Source organism: Hemitrygon akajei, unplaced genomic scaffold, assembly GCF_048418815.1.
Source record: "Hemitrygon akajei unplaced genomic scaffold, sHemAka1.3 Scf000088, whole genome shotgun sequence".
In the NCBI taxonomy this organism is placed as follows: domain Eukaryota; kingdom Metazoa; phylum Chordata; class Chondrichthyes; order Myliobatiformes; family Dasyatidae; genus Hemitrygon; species Hemitrygon akajei.
The window spans coordinates 1,835,611-1,844,421 of record NW_027331974.1 but is presented as its reverse complement, the minus strand read 5'-3'; positions in this window follow the sequence as shown (position 1 = coordinate 1,844,421).

The following is an 8,811-nucleotide window of genomic DNA, read 5'->3' as shown; positions in this document are numbered from 1 at the left end:
CCTTAACCTGATTACATATCTATTCAATGTCCCGGTGACTACTGGGGTGTGTTGTTCAATCCCATCAGTGTGATTGCACCCTTCCACCCAATGTCTGACCCTTAACCTGATTACATATCTATTCAATGTCCCGGTGACTACTGGGGGTGTGTTGTTCAATCCCATCAGTGTGATTGCACCCTGGGTTCCACCCAATGTCTGACCCTTAACCTGATTACATATCTATTCAATGTCCCGGTGACTACTGGGGGTGTGTTGTTCAATCCCATCAGTGTGATTGCACCCTGGGTTCCACCCAATGTCTGACCCTTAACCTGATTACATATCTATTCAATGTCCCGGTGACTACTGGGGGTGTGTTGTTCAATCCCATCAGTGTGATTGCACCCTTCCACCCAATGTCTGACCCTTAACCTGATTACATATCTATTCAATGTCCCGGTGACTACTGGGGGTGTGTTGTTCAATCCCATCAGTGTGATTGCACCCTTCCACCCAATGTCTGACCCTTAACCTGATTACATATCTATTCAATGTCCCGGTGACTACTGGGGGAGTGTTGTTCAATCCCATCAGTGTGATTGCACCCTTCCACCCAATGTCTGACCCTTAACCTGATTACATATCTATTCAATGTCCCGGTGACTACTGGGGGTGTGTTGTTCAATCCCATCAGTGTGATTGCACCCTGGGTTCCACCCAATGTCTGACCCTTAACCTGATTACATATCTATTCAATGTCCCGGTGACTACTGGGGGTGTGTTGTTCAATCCCATCAGTGTGATTGCACCCTTCCACCCAATGTCTGACCCTTAACCTGATTACATATCTATTCAATGTCCCGGTGACTACTGGGGGTGTGTTGTTCAATCCCATCAGTGTGATTGCACCCTGGGTTCCACCCAATGTCTGACCCTTAACCTGATTACATATCTATTCAATGTCCCGGTGACTACTGGGGGTGTGTTGTTCAATCCCATCAGTGTGATTGCACCCTGGGTTCCACCCAATGTCTGACCCTTAACCTGATTACATATCTATTCAATGTCCCGGTGACTACTGGGGGTGTGTTGTTCAATCCCATCAGTGTGATTGCACCCTTCCACCCAATGTCTGACCCTTAACCTGATTACATATCTATTCAATGTCCCGGTGACTACTGGGGGTGTGTTGTTCAATCCCATCAGTGTGATTGCACCCTTCCACCCAATGTCTGACCCTTAACCTGATTACATATCTATTCAATGTCCCGGTGACTACTGGGGGTGTGTTGTTCAATCCCATCAGTGTGATTGCACCCTGGGTTCCACCCAATGTCTGACCCTTAACCTGATTACATATCTATTCAATGTCCCGGTGACTACTGGGGTGTGTTGTTCAATCCCATCAGTGTGATTGCACCCTTCCACCCAATGTCTGACCCTTAACCTGATTACATATCTATTCAATGTCCCGGTGACTACTGGGGGTGTGTTGTTCAATCCCATCAGTGTGATTGCACCCTGGGTTCCACCCAATGTCTGACCCTTAACCTGATTACATATCTATTCAATGTCCCGGTGACTACTGGGGGTGTGTTGTTCAATCCCATCAGTGTGATTGCACCCTGGGTTCCACCCAATGTCTGACCCTTAACCTGATTACATATCTATTCAATGTCCCGATGACTACTGGGGGTGTGTTGTTCAATCCCATCAGTGTGATTGCACCCTTCCACCCAATGTCTGACCCTTAACCTGATTACATATCTATTCAATGTCCCGGTGACTACTGGGGGTGTGTTGTTCAATCCCATCAGTGTGATTGCACCCTTCCACCCAATGTCTGACCCTTAACCTGATTACATATCTATTCAATGTCCCGGTGACTACTGGGGGTGTGTTGTTCAATCCCATCAGTGTGATTGCACCCTTCCACCCAATGTCTGACCCTTAACCTGATTACATATCTATTCAATGTCCCGGTGACTACTGGGGGTGTGTTGTTCAATCCCATCAGTGTGATTGTACCCTTCCACCCAATGTCTGACCCTTAACCTGATTACATATCTATTCAATGTCCCGGTGACTACTGGGGGTGTGTTGTTCAATCCCATCAGTGTGATTGCACCCTTCCACCCAATGTCTGACCCTGAACCTGATTACATATCTATTCAATGTCCCGGTGACTACTGGGGGTGTGTTGTTCAATCCCATCAGTGTGATTGCACCCTTCCACCCAATGTCTGACCCTTAACCTGATTACATATCTATTCAATGTCCCGGTGACTACTGGGGGTGTGTTGTTCAATCCCATCAGTGTGATTGCACCCTGGGTTCCACCCAATGTCTGACCCTTAACCTGATTACATATCTATTCAATGTCCCGGTGACTACTGGGGGTGTGTTGTTCAATCCCATCAGTGTGATTGCACCCTTCCACCCAATGTCTGACCCTTAACCTGATTACATATCTATTCAATGTCCCGGTGACTACTGGGGGTGTGTTGTTCAATCCCATCAGTGTGATTGCACCCTGGGTTCCACCCAATGTCTGACCCTTAACCTGATTACATATCTATTCAATGTCCCGATGACTACTGGGGGTGTGTTGTTCAATCCCATCAGTGTGATTGCACCCTTCCACCCAATGTCTGACCCTTAACCTGATTACATATCTATTCAATGTCCCGGTGACTACTGGGGGTGTGTTGTTCAATCCCATCAGTGTGATTGCACCCTGGGTTCCACCCAATGTCTGACCCTTAACCTGATTACATATCTATTCAATGTCCCGGTGACTACTGGGGGTGTGTTGTTCAATCCCATCAGTGTGATTGCACCCTTCCACCCAATGTCTGACCCTTAACCTGATTACATATCTATTCAATGTCCCGGTGACTACTGGGGGTGTGTTGTTCAATCCCATCAGTGTGATTGCACCCTTCCACCCAATGTCTGACCCTTAACCTGATTACATATCTATTCAATGTCCCGGTGACTACTGGGGGTGTGTTGTTCAATCCCATCAGTGTGATTGCACCCTGGGTTCCACCCAATGTCTGACCCTTAACCTGATTACATATCTATTCAATGTCCCGGTGACTACTGGGGGTGTGTTGTTCAATCCCATCAGTGTGATTGCACCCTTCCACCCAATGTCTGACCCTTAACCTGATTACATATCTATTCAATGTCCCGGTGACTACTGGGGGTGTGTTGTTCAATCCCATCAGTGTGATTGCACCCTGGGTTCCACCCAATGTCTGACCCTTAACCTGATTACATATCTATTCAATGTCCCGGTGACTACTGGGGGTGTGTTGTTCAATCCCATCAGTGTGATTGCACCCTTCCACCCAATGTCTGACCCTTAACCTGATTACATATCTATTCAATGTCCCGGTGACTACTGGGGGTGTGTTGTTCAATCCCATCAGTGTGATTGCACCCTGGGTTCCACCCAATGTCTGACCCTTAACCTGATTACATATCTATTCAATGTCCCGGTGACTACTGGGGGTGTGTTGTTCAATCCCATCAGTGTGATTGCACCCTTCCACCCAATGTCTGACCCTTAACCTGATTACATATCTATTCAATGTCCCGGTGACTACTGGGGGTGTGTTGTTCAATCCCATCAGTGTGATTGCACCCTGGGTTCCACCCAATGTCTGACCCTTAACCTGATTACATATCTATTCAATGTCCCGGTGACTACTGGGGGTGTGTTGTTCAATCCCATCAGTGTGATTGCACCCTTCCACCCAATGTCTGACCCTTAACCTGATTACATATCTATTCAATGTCCCGGTGACTACTGGGGGTGTGTTGTTCAATCCCATCAGTGTGATTGCACCCTGGGTTCCACCCAATGTCTGACCCTTAACCTGATTACATATCTATTCAATGTCCCGGTGACTACTGGGGGTGTGTTGTTCAATCCCATCAGTGTGATTGCACCCTTCCACCCAATGTCTGACCCTTAACCTGATTACATATCTATTCAATGTCCCGGTGACTACTGGGGGTGTGTTGTTCAATCCCATCAGTGTGATTGCACCCTGGGTTCCACCCAATGTCTGACCCTTAACCTGATTACATATCTATTCAATGTCCCGGTGACTACTGGGGGTGTGTTGTTCAATCCCATCAGTGTGATTGCACCCTTCCACCCAATGTCTGACCCTTAACCTGATTACATATCTATTCAATGTCCCGGTGACTACTGGGGGTGTGTTGTTCAATCCCATCAGTGTGATTGCACCCTGGGTTCCACCCAATGTCTGACCCTTAACCTGATTACATATCTATTCAATGTCCCGGTGACTACTGGGGGTGTGTTGTTCAATCCCATCAGTGTCATTGCACCCTGGGTTCCACCCAATGTCTGACCCTTAACCTGATTACATATCTATTCAATGTCCCGGTGACTACTGGGGGTGTGTTGTTCAATCCCATCAGTGTGATTGCACCCTGGGTTCCACCCAATGTCTGACCCTTGCATTATGTCTCCCCTGAGTGTAACTTGACATTGTCAGAACTTCTCAACGCCAAATCAATTATGAGTAATTTCTCCTACACGAGAACAAATTTTTGTATAATCAAAAACCCCTTTTTCCATATCCATGTCTTGCTTGCGGAAGAATTCCACCCCTCCTGCACATCTCTGAAACATCTGCATGCCAGTTCCACAGGCCAGTCAGCGCAAGGATTCCCCCCACCCCCTGGGCTGTAAGTTGTGGAGTTTGGGAGAGAGGGAATGCCAGTCGCTGTTTGGGGAGATGCTCCATGCAGACCCCAACCACACGAAGGCCAGATGCATCAGAAAGGTTCCCTGTGATCAGGAGTACCTGACGGTCCCCCATCAGAACTTAGTGGTTACCTAGGATCATCTCAGAGGCTCTGCATATGGCGTCCGTCGGCTTCTCCTGCCCGGCATCGGGGCTTGTCCTCCTACCTGGATCTGGGACGAGAGAAGGTCCAGGTGAGAAATGGAGTTTGGAGGAATAGTCCAGGGCTGAGACTGATTCTTCCTGCTACGTCCACACACCAGCCAGTTCTGTTCTTCCACCACACTCCCCCAGTCTCTCCACCAGGCTCAGTTCCATCGCTCTGACACACTGCACACACAGACTCCTTCCCAATTCCCCCATTGGCTCATCCCCAACCTCCTCCGTCATTCAGAAGGACAGGCTCGTAGGCAGAGGAAGTGGGGTGGCTCTCTTGGTAAAAAATAAAATCAAATCCTGAGAAACAGGTGAATAATATTGGAAGATGTTGAATCCTTGGGGGTTGAGTTAAGAAAATGCAAGGATAAAAAGACCCTGTTGGGGGTTATATACAGGATTCTCAACAGTAGCCAGGATGTGGGGTAGAATTTACAACGGGAGATAGAAAAGGCAGGAAAAAAGAGCAAAGTTACGATAGTCATGGGGGATTTCAATATGCAGCAGATTAGGAAAATCAGATTGGGGCTGGATTCCAAGAGAAGGCATGAGAGTGGAGTTCGTCAAAGTTGATTGAAAGGGAATACTTGCAGTGATGACAGTAGAACAGCAATGGTTGGAATTTCTGGAGCAAGTCGGAAGGTGCAGGATAGATAAATCCCAAAGAAAAAGAAGTCTTTTAAATGGAGGATGATGCAACCATGATGACAAGGGAAATCAAAGTCAGCATAAAAGCAAAAGAGAGGGCAGAGAATAGAGCAAGAATTAGTGGGAGGTTTGAGGATTCAGAAGCTTTTAAAAGCCAATAGAAGGTAACTGAAAAAAAAGAAAAAAGATGCAATATGGAAGTAAGATAGCCAATAATAAAAAAGAGCACACAAAAAGATTTTTTAGATAAATCAAGGGTAAAAGAGAGTGGATATCAGACCAATGCAAAATGATGCTGTAAATACACATAACACACACACACAAGTTAATATCACCACTTGTAAATTCATAAATACTAAGGTGCATTTGTGACACAAGTTAAAAAGTAGACAGCATCATGCTTCAAGTGTGATGTGACCTGGCAGGAGGCTGGGAGTTCAGTGTCTGCAGCCTGGGGAAAGAAGTTGTTTCCCATCCTAATCGTTCTTGTGTCAGTCTTTACGATGGAAGAAACCAGCTGTACATCTGAAATTGGAGAGTGCCTCAGGGTAGAAGTGAGTGTACTTGCTAATACTAAGGAGAAGGTGCTTAAGTCACCTGGACCAGATGGACTACACCCCAGGGGTTTGCAAGAGATGAAGGCATTAGTAGGGATATTTCAACAACACTGGATTCTGGAATGGAGGCTAGTGAAGTTATCCACTCTGATTCAGCAGCCTGATGGTTGAAGGGTAACAACTGTTCTTGAACTGGTGATGTGAGATGCAAGACTCCTGTATCTCCTGCCCAATAGCAGTGGGAAGAGACGATAGTCTGGGTGGTAGGAGTCCTTGATCATGGATGCTGACCACACCACTTTTAACAGTCTTCGCCATTCTTGTGTACTGGTGTGGGACTGGGGCAAATCAGTCCTGAGGGGCCGGGACATCTTCTGCTCCTGGTGTGTTGTCTTCTTGCATAATGAGATGAGGGGCCTCAGGAGGTAACTCTGGAGCAGTGTCCTGGTTTCATTCCACACACTGATCAGTAGATTAAATGGCCACAGAAAACTGCCACTGGGGGAATGTGGAGACAATAACGTGTGATTAGGGAAGGATCAGTGTCAATGGTGTTTGATGGTCAGCACGGACCCAGTGGGCCAAAGAGCCTGTTTCTATGTTGTATGACTGTGATTCTTTCTCCCTTCCTCTCTCACCTCTGCTGTCTTTCACTTTCTCACTCTCCCAATCCCCTCCCCAATGCATTGTTTTTGACCTGTGTCTATGATGTGAAAACCCCTATGTTCTCAGTCTGTTTGCATCCGGTGGCAAACAGGAGAACAGAACAGGGCAGAATTAGCCGACTGTACACTAGACCTGGTTTACACTAACATACCAGGAGCATATAAAGCTGTTCCCCTGCCCCACACTGGGCTCTCAGATCACTTGTCTGTTATGCTAGTTCCAGCATACAAACCACTGATCAAACTGGCCAAACCAGTTCTGAGGGAGCAATCTCAGCATTGCAGGACTGCTTTGAAACACAAACTGGAGAATGTTCAGAAAGGCTGCTACCTATGTCAACCACGTAACATCGAGGAATGTGTGGATTCTGTGACCAGTTACACAGAGAAGTGTACTGAGACCGTTACCATCACAAAACACATCCGTGTGGGGCCAGTCAGAATCCATGGCTCACTGCAGAGGGCCATGCACGGCTGAGGGATCGTGATGCTGTCTTTAGATCAGAGGGACCAGGACGCCTCACTCCCCGACAGGCTGAATGTCTTTTACGCCCGGTTTGATGCACAGAACAAAGTGCTGGTGAGAGAGACACCCAGGGGAGGAGACCCTCCATCTGGCTGAAGCTGAGGTGAGGAAGACCCTGGACAGTATTAACCCACACAAAGCTGATAATATACCAGGTCGGGTTCTGAATGACTGTGCATCCCAGCTAACTGAGGTGCTGACGGATATATTCCACATCTCTCTGGAGCAGTCCATTGCCCCTCAGTTTTCAAGATGGCAACCACCATTCCAGGGCCAAAGAAGGTGACAGTAACCTGTCTGTTTCCCTGTGGAACTACCTGTGTGTAGAATAGAGGAACAGAGAGAGTGAGAGACTCTCTGCTGCACAAATCACTCTCTCACCTAGATGGGGTCAGTGGTGCTGTGAGGATTACATTCCTTGACATCTCTAGTGCCTTTAACACCATCCAGCCCAAGATATTAAGGCACAAACTAACGGAGATGGGAGTAGACTCTCACATGGTGGATTGGATAGTGGACTACTTGACAGATAGACCTCAGTATGTGCGGTTGGGAGACTGTAGGTCTGACACGGTGGTCAGCAGCACAGGAGCACCGCAGGGAACCGTACTCTCTCCGGTCCTGTTCACCCTGTACACATCAGACTTCCAATATAACTCGGAGTCCTGCCATGTGCAGAAGTTCGCTGATGACACGGCCATAGTGGGGTGTGTCAGGAATGGACAGGAGGAGGAGTATAGGAAACTGATACAGGACTTTGTGATATGGTGCAACTCAAACTACCTGCGTCTCAATATCACCAAGACCAAGGAGATGGTGGTGGACTTTAGGAGATCTAGGCCTCATATGGAGCCAGTGATCATCAATGGAGAATGTGTGGAGCAGGTTAAGACCTACAAGTATCTGGGAGTACAGTTAGACGAGAAGCTAGACTGGACTGCCAACACAGATGCCTTGTGCAGGAAGGCACAGAGTCGACTGTACTTCCTTAGAAGGTTGGCGTCATTCAATGTCTGCAGTGAGATGCTGAAGATGTTCTATAGGTCCGTTGTGGAGAACGCCCTCTTCTTTGTGGTGGCGTGTTGGGGAGGAAGCATTAAGAAGAGGGACGCCTCACGTCTTAATAAGCTGGTAAGGAAGGCGGGCTCTGTCGTGGGCAAAGTACTGGAGAGTTTAACATCGGTAGCTGAGCGAAGGGCGCTGAGTAGGCTACGGTCAATTATGGAAAACCCTGAACATCCTCTACATAGCACCATCCAGAGACAGAGAAGCAGTTTCAGCGACAGGTTACTATCGATGCAATGCTCCTCAGACAGGATGAAGAGGTCAATACTCCCCAATGCCATTAGGCTTTACAATTCAACCGCCAGGACTTAAGAACTTTTTTAAAGCTATTATTAATGCTTTTTGAGTTAGTGATTTAGATGTATATCATATTTTTACTGAGTTAAGTATTGTATGTAATTAGTTTTGCTACAACAAGTGTA